Source organism: Amphiprion ocellaris, chromosome 15 (genome assembly GCF_022539595.1).
Source record: "Amphiprion ocellaris isolate individual 3 ecotype Okinawa chromosome 15, ASM2253959v1, whole genome shotgun sequence".
NCBI lineage: Eukaryota > Metazoa > Chordata > Actinopteri > Pomacentridae > Amphiprion > Amphiprion ocellaris.
Window position 1 is genome coordinate 34,411,894 of NC_072780.1, and position 15,430 is coordinate 34,427,323.

The following is a 15,430-nucleotide window of genomic DNA, read 5'->3' on the forward strand; positions in this document are numbered from 1 at the left end:
TAATTTTTTTTGGCCTTTTCGGCTTAGTTTGATAGGTGCAGTGAGAAACAGACAGGAAATGAGGAAGACATGCAGCAAAGGGCCGTGAGCAGGAATCAAACCCAGAATGCTGCATCAGAGACCAGGTTCTGGACATGGATCACCTGCTTAACCTGGTGAGCTATACGGACGCCCCAACATTCTGATTATATTCTGATTACATTCTGATTATGTTGTCATTATATTCTCCTTTTATTCTGATTATATTCTGATTACATTCTGATTATGTTGTCATTGTATTCTCATTTTACTCTGATTATATTCTGATTACATTCTGATTATATTCTGATTACATTCTGATTATGTTGTCATTGTATTCTCATTTTACTCTGATTATATTCTGATTACATTCTGATTATGTTGTCATTGTATTCTCATTTTACTCTGATTATATTCTGATTACATTCTGATTATATTCTGATTACATTCTGATTACATTCTGATTATATTCTGATTACATTCTGATTATGTTGTCATTATATTCTCATTATATTCTCATTATATTCTGATTATATTCTGATTACATTCTGATTATGTTGTCATTATATTCTCATTTTATTCTGATTATATTCTGATTACATTCTGATTATGTTGTCATTGTATTCTCATTTTACTCTGATTATATTCTGATTACATTCTGATTATATTCTGATTACATTCTGATTACATTCTGATTATATTCTGATTACATTCTGATTATGTTGTCATTATATTCTCATTATATTCTCATTATATTCTCATTATATTCTGATTACATTCTGATTATGTTGTCATTATATTCTCATTTTACTCTGATTATATTCTGATTACATTCTGATTATATTATGATTACATTCTGATTACATTCTGATTATATTCTGATTACATTCTGATTATATTGTCATTATATTCTCATTATATTCTCATTATATTCTGATTATATTCTGATTACATTCTGATTATATTCTGATTATATTCTGATTATATCCTGATTATATTCTGATTATATTCTGATTATATTTTGATTATATTCTGATACTATTCTGATTATATTCGGATAATATTCTGATTATATTGTGATTATATTCAGATAATATTCTGATTATATTCGGATAATATTCTGATTATATTGTGATTATATTCAGATAATATTCTGATTATATTCGGATAATATTCTGATTATATTGTGAGAAACTGAGATAAAGGATGAGGTTGGTTCCATTTTACTTGAAATATCGTGTGAATTTCCAGAGAAATGGTTTCTTTAGAGCTGAATCTGAGGAGATCAGCTGTGATCAGACTTCAGTGATGATAAACTGTGACTGAGGAGGGCATGGAGAGGAAATAAAACTTTAAAGGTTCATTTGATTTATGATTTTATCTGCTGAACAACCAGGATTCTGCTGCTGCTTCCAGTCACAAACCAGTAAATAAGTCCCAGTAAACCAGTAAAACCAATAAATAAGATGAAATGAGTCCCAGTAAACCAGTAAAATCAGTACATAAGATGAAATGAGTCCCAGTTAACCAGTAAAACCAGTAAGTCAATGATATTCGTCGCTGGATCTGCTTACTGAAGTATCCAGACACCAGTTTCTGCCCAGAAATCCAGACTGTTCAAATGTTCTGTAGGTTTCTGGTTGAATCCAGTATAAAGTTCCTCCTCAGACCTTTAAACTGATTTATTCTCAGTGTCTGGAACCTAATAAGGACTGTTGAATCCTAGGGCCAGTAACCTCCTAAATCAATCAAATAAATTAATTTACTATCAGAGGATTACTGGACCAGCTCTCCATCTAACGGGTCCGGTTCCCGTAGCCCATATGATACAACCCAGATGGGATCTGAGGAACGTTTTTAAGCTGGTAAGTGAGAAAATTGGCCTAGCTTCTAACTGCCTCCATCCAGACGCCTATCCTGCTTCCTCTGATAACTAACTCAACTGAGTAGCCACTTTCCAATGGTCAAATTAATTACCAGTCACGTCTGTTAACGGCAGCTTTTCTCTCATCGGATTCTGCACTTGGTAAGTTGCTAGGTTTAAATTTAGAGGTTAAGGAATGGATAACCCCAAGGATAAGTTTAAAAAAGGCCACCCTCGGCCCCAACGACTAGGTAATCTGACAGAACCAGTTTTAGATGTAATGCACACAATAACCTGACTTTTTACAAACTGAGAAGATATATGTGGTTAATTCATCATCATGTTAAAAATAAATAGAATTTCCAATCTGTTAACTTTAATTGCAGGATAAATGTTTTATTATAATTTCAGCAAGGGTGTAGCATAAGCTCCTAAATCACAACACTCAATCAAACATTAATATTCTTCCAATTGCTTAACATGACTCCTAAGTGGAACTATGCTTTTATCTAAGAAGAGCAATAATCACCCAGACTATGTAATCTGGAGGTGGAGAGCAGACGGTGTGGCCTCACCTGGCTACTCACCTGGAGACCAACGAGCCACTGGGCTCTGCTCCAGGGAGGAGGTGGAGAGAGAGTTCAGTCCCCGTTTAGATCTGCTGGTATCCTTTATGTTGTTTGGCCCAATAAAAACTTTGTTATAATCCACTCTGGTGTTAATCCTTTGGAAATAATAGAGTTCAGTAATATTCCTTCAGTCAGTACTATTGTTAGATCACAGTCTTTCGTAATCCTCAAACAGTGCAGAAGGAGCAGTCCTTAAATCCATAATTCCCGTGGAAAAGTTATTCCTTTACAGATCGTGTTGAATTCTCTTCCAAGTTACGTGGTAAAATCCCTCATGCTCAGAGCATTGCTGCATGAGTTAATAAGGACATAAATTAGCTCTAATCATGTTTCTACTCGTTAATAAGGACATAAATTAGCTTTAACAGTGTTTCTACTCGTTAATAAGGACATAAATTAGCTTTAACAGTGTTTCTACTCATTAATAAGGACATAAATTAGCTCTAATCATGTTTCTACTCATTAATAAGGACATAAATTAGCTCTAACAGTGTTTCTACTTGTTAATAAGGACATAAATTAGCTTTAACAGTGTTTCTACTCATTAATAAGGACATAAATTAGCTCTAATCATGTTTCTACTCGTTAATAAGGACATAAATTAGCTCTAACAGTAAATCTGTGGATGTTCTCAGTCATCCAGGTCATGATAAGTCTCAAGCAAGAATAAGTTATGGCAACTGGACTAACCTCGTGTGAGTCGAAAACGTTTCACCTCTCATCCAAGAGGCTTCTTCAGTTCTGAAAGCCTGGTGGGGAGTACCAGATATTTATCCACCAGGAGGGTGGTGGCAAAAACAAGTGGACAAAGACCCGAAACCAACAGACTCGTTAGGTGTTCATGTGAGTCGTTAGCCTTTGATGGGCGGTCGTTACCCCTCCCAGCCCTCTAGGAGGGTGGTTGGGGGTCACCTGACTGCAGGTGGGACAGATGGCTGCACCTCCTTGGGAGGGCTCTAAGAACGGCGTTGTAAGTGGGAGACAAGTGGTGTCTGAGGCCCCCTCCTCTGTTCAAAGATGGCCGTTCTAGTTTGACATGAATGGCTTCTTTTACCCCTCTCTCAAACCATCTGTCCTCTCTGGCTAGAATGCGCACCTTGTGGTCATCAAAGGAGTGCCCCTTCTCCTTGAGGTGGAGGTGGACTGCTGAGTCCTGGCCTGTGGTCGTGGCCCTCCTGTGTTGTGCCATGCGCTTGTGTAATGGCTGCTTAGTCTCTCCAATGTACAGGTCAGAGCATTCCTCATTGCACTGCACTGCGTACACCACATTGCTCTGTTTCTCCCTTGGAATTTTGTCCTTGGGATGGACCAGCTTTTGCCTCAGAGTGTTGCTGGGCTTGAAGTGTACTGGGATCTGGTGGGTGTTAAAGATCCTCCTGCGTTTCTCTGAAATTCCTGCCACATAGGGGATGACAATGTTGTTTCTCTTTTTGTGGTCCTCGTCTTTCTTATCCTCCCTGCGCTTTTTTGCTGTTTTGATAAAAGCCCAGTTTGGATAGCCACAAGTTTGAAGTGCAGAGTGAATATGCTTGTGTTCCCTTCTTTTTCCATCCGCTTCTGATGGGATGTTCTGTGCTCTGTGCTTTAAGGTACGGATCACCCCCAACTTGTGTTCTAGTGGGTGGTGTGAATCAAACAGGAGGTACTGGTCTGTGTGAGTGGGTTTTCTGTAGACCTCAATGTTGAGTTCCCCATTGGTTTCAATGCGTACCACGCAATCTAGAAACACCAGACAGTTGTCTTGGACATCCTCTCTTGTGAACTTGATGTTTTTATCCACCGAGTTGAGGTGTTCTGTGAAAGGTTCGACCTCACCCTTCCTGATGGTGACCCATGTGTCATCCACATATCTGAACCAGTGCCTCGGGGAGTGGCCACTGAATGTTCTCAGTGCCACAATCTCCATTTCTTCCATGTACAGGTTAGCTACAATGGGGGATACAGGGGATCCCATGGCACAGCCGTGTTTTTGCCTGTAGAAACCGTTGTTGTACTGGAAATAAGTGGTGCTGAGGCAAAGGTTAAGGAGGTCACACACCTGTTCGGGGGAGAGGTTGGTCCTCTCAGACAGAGAGTTGTCAAGCAGCAGTTTTCTCTTTACTGTCTGTATTGCATCTCCAGTGGGAATGCAAGTAAAAAGCGAAGTCACGTCATATGAAACCATAGTTTCCTCAGGGTCTAAGCTGATTTTTCTGACCTTGTTTGTAAAGTCCATCGAGTTCCTTATGTGGTGGGGGGTGTCCCCCACCAATGGGGAAAGGATGGTGGCAAGATACTTAGCAATGTTGTATGTCACAGAGTTGATGCTGCTTACAATTGGTCTCAGAGGAGCGCCCTCTTTGTGAATTTTTGGCAGCCCGTATATGCAAGGGATAGCATCGCCTGGATAGAGTTTGTAGTACAGGGCCTTTGATGACCACAAGGTGCGCATTCTAGCCAGAGAGGACAGATGGTTTGAGAGAGGGGTAACAGAAGCCATTCATGTCAAACTAGAACGGCCATCTTTGAACAGAGGAGGGGGCCTCAGACACCACTTGTCTCCCACTTACAACGCCGTTCTTAGAGCCCTCCCAAGGAGGTGCAGCCATCTGTCCCACCTGCAGTCAGGTGACCCCCAACCACCCTCCTAGAGGGCTGGGAGGGCACTTATGCTTGCTTGAGACTAGCTCTAACAGTGTTTCTACTCATTAAAAACAGGAACGACATGCTGACCTGACTGCACTGAGGACTGAGGGTCAGAACGACCAGAAAAACTGTAAAGGATGTTTGAACATCCTGGGACTTAACGAGACACAACATGTCGACAAAGAGACACAAAATAACCACAAATAAGATGCAAAATGACCACAAATAGACACAAAATCAACACAAATAGATGGAATACAACTTAAATAGACCCAACATGCCCACGTACAGTTGCAGGTTGACCACAGAGTCACAAAATAACTATAAAGATGCACAGATTGACCACAAATAAATCAACACAAACAGATGTAAAACAACTAAAAAAAGACACAAGACGTCCACAAGGAAAACAAAATGACCATGAAGACACACAAAATGACCATAAAAAGACACAAAAAGACCATAAAGAGACACAAAAAGACGATAAAGAGACAAAAAAGACAATAAAGACACACAAAATGACCATAAAAAGACGCAAAATAATCATACAGAAACACAAAATGATGACAAAGAGACACAAAATTACAATAAAAAGACACAAAAAGACCATAAAGAGACACAAAATGGCCATAAAGACACACAAAATGACCATAAAAAGACACAAAATGACCATAAAAAGACACAAAATGACCATACAGAAACACAAAGAGATGATGACAGAGACACAAAATTACAATAAAAAGACACAAAAAGACCATAAAGAGACACAAAATGGCCATAAAAAGACACAAAATGACCACAAATAGACACAAAATGACCATAAAATGACACAAAATGACCACAAATAGACACAAAAAGACCATAAAGTTACACAAAATTACCAGAAACAGACACAAAATTACAATAAAGAGACACAAAATGACGATAAATCGATGCAAAATCATTTTTATGTTCATTTTGCATCTATTTGTGAAATCATAGAGAAAACTATGAATCTACCTGCTGACAGTTTAAATAAATAAATAAAACACCAAAGCTGTTGTCCACAACAAAATTGTGTTTTTACAGAATTAATTTGTTATTTTAAAATGTGATAACATAAAATGACACCGTCTTACTGTAATTAAATCAGCTAAAAATACGTTTTTGAACGTCACTGTATTCCACCATTTATTTTTTTTATTCTTAGGCACTTTTGCTGCCAAATTTTTACAGTTTTTCTATGTTTTCTCGTACGGTAGAATATTAAAATGTCCTGCTGCAGAAGCCTGGATCAGACGCCTAACGCTGACAATAAACAATCAACAACCACTTTGACAGAGTTTTAAACTTGTTTTAGCACTAAAACATGATTTAAATCCATAATTACTGACATGATTTTAGAGATAAAAGAGCAGCACAGGCATAAATACAGAAATGATAAAAATATACTCCTGTATGAATCCATGAGGGTCATAAAGGAACCACTGAGTGATTTAGTGAATAAATCAGCTCACAGCCTCTCACTGTTTTATTCTGCTCAATCTGAACCCACAACTGTGACGTCTGCGGCCATAAAATAAAGTACTGGGACAGTTTAGACGTCCTGAAGAACTCAATGAATCCTAAAGTTATAAACTCAGTGTGGCAGCAGAGAAAACGTCTGCAGATCATCATCAGGTTATTATAATTCATCATCTGTGAGTAAACTGGCAGCAGAGACCAAGAATGTCCATCCTGAACTATTTCAGAACCAGAACAACGTCCCAGAGTTAAAATGTGCAGAAAAGACGTGAGAAATCGAATAATATCAGGGAAACACAAACGTCTGCCAGCTTCACACTGACAACAATCCAGATATCTACAACCCAAACTCATGTCTACAGACATGCACCCTCAGAAAAGTAGTCATAGCGCCACCTAAAGAACACAAAACGACAAGAAAGAGACACAAAAGACAGAAACAAGACACAAAACAACAAAAACAAGACACGAAACGACAAAAACAAGACACAAAACGACAAAAACAAGACACAAAAGACAGAAACAAGACACAAAAGACAGAAACAAGACACGAAACGACAAAAACAAGACACAAAATGACAAAAACAAGACACAAAAGACAGAAACAAGACACGAAACGACAAAAACAAGACACAAAACGACAAAAACAAGACACAAAAGACAGAAACAAGACACAAAAGACAGAAACAAGACACGAAACGACAAAAACAAGACACAAAACGACAAAAACAAGACACAAAAGACAGAAACAAGACACGAAACGACAAAAACAAGACACAAAACGACAAAAACAAGACACAAAATGACAAAAACAAGACACAAAAGACAAATACAAGACACAAAACGACAAGAAAGAGACACAAAAGACAGAAACAAGACACAAAACGACAAAAACAAGACACGAAACGACAAAAACAAGACACGAAACGACAAAAACAAGACACAAAACGACAAAAACAAGACACAAAAGACAGAAACAAGACACGAAACGACAAAAACAAGACACAAAACGACAAAAACAAGACACAAAACGACAAAAACAAGACACGAAACGACAAAAACAAGACACAAAACGACAAAAACAAGACACAAAACGACAAAAACAAGACACAAAAGACAAAAACAAGACACAAAATGACAAGAATGAGACGCAAAACACAAAAACGAGACACAAAACGACAGAAACGAGTCACAAAACGACAAAAACAAGACACAAAACGACAAAAACAAGACACAACAACAAAAACAAGACACAAAACGACAAAAACAAGACACAGAATGACAAAAACAAGACACAAAATGACAAAAACAAGACACAAAAGCCAAAAACAAGACACAAAAAGACAAAAACAAGACACAAAACGACAAAAAGAAGACAGAAAATGATAGACTTAAAATTGCAAAAACAAGACACAGAATGACAAAAACGAGACACAAAACAACAAAACAAGACAAAAACGAGACAACAAAAGACGAACAAAAGACTGAAAGGATGCTAATCAAGCGTGGCCTCTTAAAGTCCGGTTCCTTTGGCTGAGCAGCTGTTGTTCTTGGACTCTACTTTCAGGAAGTGATGAAAGCAAACAAACAGAAAGCAAAACGTCCTCCAACACAAACACACTAGTAAACAGATTTTCCCATCAGCTGGCCGAGCCGCTCCGCTTCCATCTGGGTGCTAACGCTAGCTGGTGTTTGTTTCTGAGAGGCTGTCGGCCTGCTGTCCCTGCTTCATTTATTTGTTCTGGGCTTCAGAGGGCCGAGGGTTGGTCCAGTCAGCTGATCGCTCAGATCATCAGGCTGAGAACTACAGAGGCCATAAAGTCACAGTTTATTTACATTCAGTCAATAAAGACGCACTGCAAAAACTCTAAATCTCACCAAGTCTGTTTGTTTTATTTTTAGTCAAAATGTCTCATCCCACTCGATTTAAGATAAATTCACTGAACAAGAGACATTTCAGCAGATGGAGGGACTTGTTTTAAGACAATGCATCTGAAATATCTTCTTAAGTCAAACAATCTTGAAATTATCTTGTTCTGAGTTGAATTTTACAAGAAAACTCAAAATAAGTTTAACCCTCATGTTGTCCTGCAGGTCAAATTGACCCGTTTTAAAGTTTGAAAATGTGGAGAAAAAATATACTTTCACAGTGAAACTTCTGATGTCCACATTTTCAACATTCTTCGGAAGTTTTTGAACATTTTTTGGTGGAAATAAAGAAATGTTAAAAATGTTTCTTAAGAACATTCACATAAAAATCAACCAAAATCCAATGAATTTCGCTGGATTTTGGTTGAGTTTTCTGTGAATGTTCTTAAGAAAATATTAGAAGTTTTACTGATATATATGGAATCACTTTAGATATTTTCAGGATTTTTTGGAAGATTTTTACTCATTTTTTGAAAATATTTACACGAATTTTCTTGTCAAATTTGGGGGACTTTTTTTAAAATAAAACTTTTAAGGGAAACTTTTAAGGAATTATTGGAATTTTTTCCTGAAGGTTTTGCAAATTTTCAGAAATTTGGGGAATTTTTTGCAGATTTTTTGGGATTTTTTTCAGACAAGGAAACAATATTTTTTGCTGCCTGTAAATGAAGACAGCAGGAGGGTTAATACATCTCAGATTAGGAGGTTACATGAAAGCAAAAATCTATTTTTGAGTGAAAAATTGCTTTTTTTTTTAGCATGTCTGGCTTATTTTAAGACACCTAAGCTTGACAATCCTGGTAAAATAGAGCTGAAAATAAGTTTTCCGAGCTAATTTTAAGATCTCAATATTCTAAATATCACATCTTATTTCTAGAAATCTTACCAAGTCATTTTTGACTTGTTCTATTGGCAGATTTTTCACTTATTTCAAGGTAAAAGATCCTTGAAATAAGTTTTTTTCTTGTTTTGAGAGGGGCATTTTTCCAGTACATCAATAAAAGACCAGCAAACAAAATATATAAAAGCAGTCTGGGAACCGAAGTCCTTGTTTGGATGCTGGAGGAGATGAAGGAGTGGTAGAGGACAGAGTCAGTGGACCTTCAGAGGAGACTTCAGGTCAAGTCCTGGTTCCAACCATAATTATAGTTCTGCTTTTAGTCTCATGTCTCGTTCTGACTCTCACTTGTTTTTTTTGTCTGTCTTTGGTTGAGTTAAGGCACCAAAACTACCCAGTAAATCATCACAACTACACTATCAGTCAGACGTTTGGACACACCTTCTCATTTAATCTTTATCTTCATGACTATTTATATTGCAGATTCTCACTGAAGGCATCAAACTATGAATGAACACATCTGAAATTATGGAGGAAACAAAAAAGTGTGAAATAAGTTAAAACATGTTTTATATTTTAGATTCTTCAAATGATTAAATTTGAATTGAAAATGGCCAATAATGACTCAAAATATGTCCAAAATAACCTGTAAAACAAGTTAAAATTAGTCCGAAATGACTCGAAACCTGTTCAGAATGACTTGAAACTTCCCAAAACGTGTTAAAAATGCTACAAAATGACTCAAAATGGGCCAATCTGGTCGTAGCTCTGGATGGTTTCAGAGACTGCACTTTCAGATACATTCAGAGTCCTGGTAGGTTCCTGGGTAGTTCCTAGATGGTTCCTGGTAGGTTCCTGGGTAGTTCCTAGATGGTTCCTGGTAGGTCCCTGGTAGGTTCCTAGATGGTTCCTGGTAGGTCCCTGGTAGGTTCCTGGGTAGTTCCTAGACAGTTCCTGGTAGGTTCCGGGGTAGTTCCTAGATGGTTCCTGGTAGGTTCCTGGGTAGTTCCTGGGTAGTTCCTAGATGGTTCCTGGTAGGTTCCTGGATAGTTCCTACATGGTTCTTGGTAGGTCCCTGGTAGGTTCCTGGGTAGTTCCTAGATGGTTCCTGGTAGGTTCCTGGGTAGTTCCTAGATGGTTCCTGGGTAGTTCCTAGATGGTTCCTGGTAGGTTCCTGGGTAGTTCCTAGATGGTTCCTGGTAGGTTCCTGGGTAGTTCCTGGGTAGTTCCTAGATGGTTCCTGGTAGGTTCCTGGATAGTTCCTACATGGTTCCTGGTAGGTTCCTTGGTAGTTCCTAGATGGTTCCTGGTAGGTTCCTCGGTAGTTCCTAGATGGTTCTAGATGGTTCCTGGATAGTTCCTACATGGTTCCTGGTAGGTTCCTAGGTAGTTCCTAGATGGTTCCTGGTAGGCTCCTGGGTAGTTCCTAGATGGTTCCTGGTAGGTTCCTGGATTGTTCCTACATGGTTCCTGGTAGGTTCCTGGGTAGTTCCTAGATGGTTCCTGGTAGGTTCCTGGGTAGTTCCTAGATGGTTCCTGGGTAGTTCCTTGATGGTTCTTTGAGGATTCATTCAAAGTTCTTGAAATTCTCCGAACTGGAGAGAAGTTTAGGGGAAAAAAGGTGTTTGTGGGTAAACTTTGATGTTGGTAGGTGGTTGGTCAGAACTATTAGAGACGATGGACGGATCATTTTAAACACATTTGGATTGTACAGTTTAACAGAAACTTGTTCAAAATGTTTGAAAAGTCGTCCTAAAAGACACAAATGTCGTCCTGAATGACTGAAAATGTGTCTAATGTGATAAAACCTGTCCGAAAGGAACCAACATTTGTCCAGAATGACACAGAAATAGTCTAGAATTACTCAGACATGGTCAAAAACAACTTGAAAATGTCCAAAACTATTTAAAAATTCTTTCAAACTACATAATTCCAGATGTGTTCATTCATAGTTTTGATGCCTTCAGGTAGAATCTACAATGAAAATAAAGAGAAACCACTAAATGAGAAGCTGTGTCCAGACTAAAGACTAGTAGAGTTTGAATCAGGATGTATTCATGAGTGTTTAAATCTCAGTGAACTTCTTTAACTTCTGCTGTTTCCTCGTCTTTATTCCAGCACAGTTGAATCCAAACAGCATTTTCCAAATGGCTCTTTAAAACTCTTCCCAGTCAGCAGCTTCAGCAGGAATGGGAAATGGAAAGACGGCGCTGTGTGACACTGAGTCATGATGAGAGTCGTAAAATCATCTCCCTCCACTGCGACCAGCCTTCACCCAACGCTGGAATCCAGCAGGAATGCGGCTGCGGTCGGAACGTGGCAAAATCACGCGCTTCTAAAAAAAAAAAAGAGGCATTTTTCCTCTGGCCTCTATCTTCTAAAAAAAGACAACAGCCAGGAATTCCTCTGAGCGAGAAACAAAAAGACGTTTCTTCAGCGGCAGCTTGTTTGGAGGAGTGTCTTCATCTGAGCAGAGCGTGGTTTGGTTGATGGAAACTATGAAGGTGTGGATTGTCCAGAGCAGGAGACGTGACATCAGGGAAGGACTGCTGAACCAGGGACACAATCCACATGTTGGTGTTCACACATTAACCCTCCTGCTGTCCTCACTTACAGGCACCAAAAATACTGTTTCCTTGTCTGAAAAAAATCCAAAAATTCAGCAAAAAAAAAAAAACAAAAACCCAAACTTCTGGAAATTTGCAAAACCTTCAGGAAGAAAATTCAGCGAAATTCGCTGGATTTTGGTTGATTTTTATGTGAATGTTCTTAAAGAAACATTTTTATACAGTTTTTTCCATTAAAAAAATGCTAAAAAAAAATTCCCAAAAATGTTGAAAATGTGGACATCAGAAGTTTCACAGTGAAAACATTTTTTTTTTTTTCCCACATTTTCAAACTTTAAACCGGGTCAGTTTTGACCCACAGGACGACACGAGGGTTAAACTAGCAGGACTGGAGGGATCGTTTCCTCAAAGCTCTGATTCTCAGTATCAGTTCCTCACTTTGTTCAGCCCCCAGTAACGTCCTCCAGTGTAAAACGTGTGAAATAAGTCAAAACATGTTTTATATTTTAGATTCTTCAAATGATTCAATTTGAATTAAGAACTGCCAATAAAGACTCAAAATCTGTCCAAAATAACTCATAAAACAAGTGAAGATTAGTCCAAAATGACTGGCTAATTTCTAGCTAATTTACCAAATCTGAGATGAAAAACAGCACTTTCAGGTGCAAACTAGACACCAAACTGCTTGGTTTAGTTTATAAACAACTAGGATAAAACAGTTTTTATTATTAATTAAACTTTTATTCCAATTTTATAGAATAATCAAGCTTTAATATGAGCAAATCTGAGTCGTAAAGTTGTGAAAAACAGCATCTGACGGTGCACAATTTACTTTATTTATATAATTCCAAATCTCAAAAAAATATAACAGACTTGAAAAATGATGCAATATTAAGTCAGAAATATGAGAAACCTTCTCATATCTATCATGAGAAAAATAAAAGGAAAATGTTGGACATTTATATATTTCTAAATCTGAAATACAACATTGTGTTTCTGTCATCATGACGTAACTCAACCAATATCTGGAGTTGGAAAACAAAAGGAGAAAAGTCTGATGACGAAATCACGTTTTACATTTGGGGAAAGCAAATGTTTAAAACTTCAAACAGAGTTTTCTAAAAATGAAGCTGCAGCAAAGTTAATCGAATTATTTAAGGATCATTCCAGAACTGGAGGACGTTTAAAGTTTAAAAAAATCAACCTTCTCTTCTCCATTTTCTGCTCCACATTGATCAATAATAGGTATTGATGGGCTCAGCTTCTTCTTCCATGTTTTCTGTGCTGTTTGCTAACTCTACTCTAATCCATGCTAATGTGATCTTTTTCTCAGCAGTAGAAGCTAGATATTTAGCTGCTGTTACTGCTGACCAAGAGGACAAACTGACTGATGGAAAACAGTCCAAAGAATTAGTCTGATCCTGATAATATGAGCTGGAGGGAGACATTCAATCAAGGCTGACAATGAAAGCGACACATAAAATGACAAAAACGAGACACAAAATGACAAAAACAAGACAGAAAACGACAAAAATGATAAAAACAAGACATAAAACAACAAAAACAAGATACGAAAGGACAAAACCGAGACAAAATGACAAAAACGAAGCACAGAATGACAAAAATAAGACACAAAATGACAAAAAAAGACAGAAAACAAAAACAAGACAGAAAATGACAAAAACGTCATCAGCAGGTTCTGCTAACATGTTGTGGGAAACGTTCCATGCATAATAATAATTTAAAATATTATGTTGATTAAAAAATATTCTCACAATTACAGAGACATGAATGAAAAAATAAAACCAGAAAAAGGAGATTCAATAAATCTTTCTTCAGTGTAATAAATACTGATTTTATCAATAAATGTGAGAAGCTGTCAGTTCATAGTAAAATATGGATCTCACTCCTGTCAAAGGGAGTTTTCACAACATGGCAACCCAAGTTTCCCCTCATCAATACCCTATAACTGATCAATCATTAACCATAAATTACAACCACTTAATAAAGAGGCGACTTATCAGATATTAAAGCAGTTATTGAACGTCTCCATGCGCAGTAATGCTCCAATAACGCGCTTTTACGCAGCAGGTGAGGACAGGTAAGGAGCTGAGAGGATCAGAAATCAACACTGCAGCGGATTATTGCCCTGCAGACTCACCGGATCACACTTTAAATGTTAGAATCAGTCACTTTGTACCGATAGAAAGCTGTAAATGTGCTGTAAAGGGTTAAACCCGTCAGTAAATGTGAACCTACCGCTGTCTGCGCCTGTGGAGACTCTGTGGAGACTCTGTGGAGACACTATGGAGACTCTGCTGGAGCTGAACGAAGTGACAGATGATTAAATCCTCCCTCCGAGCTGACAACTGACGGCTCTCCACCGACTGACGCGTCTCTGGTGCGTAAAACCAAACCGCCGCTCCAGACACCGCCCACTTCTCCGGCTCCTTTACGCACACTTCGGCTGGAAGAGGCGCGTTTTCTGGATAGAACTGAACATTTTAAACATATGGTGGCCTTTAAAGGATCCGCTGGAGCTGCAAACCACTTTATTATCTCCCTAAAAAAAGGAAAATCACGCAATAACCGAATAATAGGAGCGATTTTTAAAAAGATATTGCACTTGATTTCACGATAAAATAGATTTTTGAGAGTTTGTCTTCACTCTAGAGGTGAATTTAATCATAATATAATTTCTGCCTCAAGTAAAGGCTGCATCCATCACATGATGATCCAGACCCTCAGTTTAGTCTGTAGATCCAGTCTTTTTGTCGCTCAGAGGGCTTCAGGTTTAAGATCTGGTGAAAAAATACATGTTAAATTCTTTATTTTGCTCAAGAATACACGAAGATCAGACGTTAAATATTTAAATGAGGATATTCTGCCCTCTGGTGGCCAGATGATGAAACTGCGCCAGTTAAAATGTGTTTTTTTAAAAAGAAATTAAATTAAAAACCTGAAAAAAAAGCTCTAAAAAGGATGATAATTAAACGTAGAATTCTTAAAAGACTTCCCAATAATTCCTTATTTCAATAATAATTCTAAGAAACTCTCTCAGATTTATGACAAAACGACTCTGATTAAAAAAAAGTAAAGATAATAGATAATAAAAATAAACTTAAACAAGTAAGGTGCCAGATATTTATATAATGCAAAATCTAAAAAGAACATATATAAGAAACTTGGAAAAATGATGCAACATTAAGTCAGAAATATGACAAACTTTCTCATAACTATGAGAAAAAAAAATCATTAAGCTGTTGGATATTTATGTAATTCCAAATACAAAAAAATTAAAGAAATTTGGAAAAAAAAGGGGGGGGGGGCTATTAAGTCAGAAATATAAGAAACTTTCTCATTATTATCATTTAAAAATCATTAAAATTTTGGATATTAAATTCTAAATATCAGAAACATGAGATACTTTGTGATAATTATGAGAAAAAATATTAAG

The 15,430-nt window shown here is 37.5% G+C and overlaps 1 protein-coding gene across 2 annotated transcripts in view; it reads right to left on the minus strand.

Moving 5' to 3' along the window:
* fhl3b (four and a half LIM domains 3b) overlaps positions 1 to 14,392 on the minus strand; it is a 30,302-nt gene extending 15,910 nt beyond the window's left edge. The window contains exon 1 of one of the 2 annotated variants that reach the window (XM_023274108.3): positions 14,233 to 14,392. The gene's annotated coding sequence lies outside the window, so the exon portion shown is untranslated. Of the gene's footprint in view, positions 1 to 2,457; positions 2,482 to 14,232 lie in introns of those variants that run through there. The other variant, XM_055018150.1, reaches the window with a different exon arrangement.
* Positions 14,393 to 15,430: the final 1,038 nt, after the last annotated feature.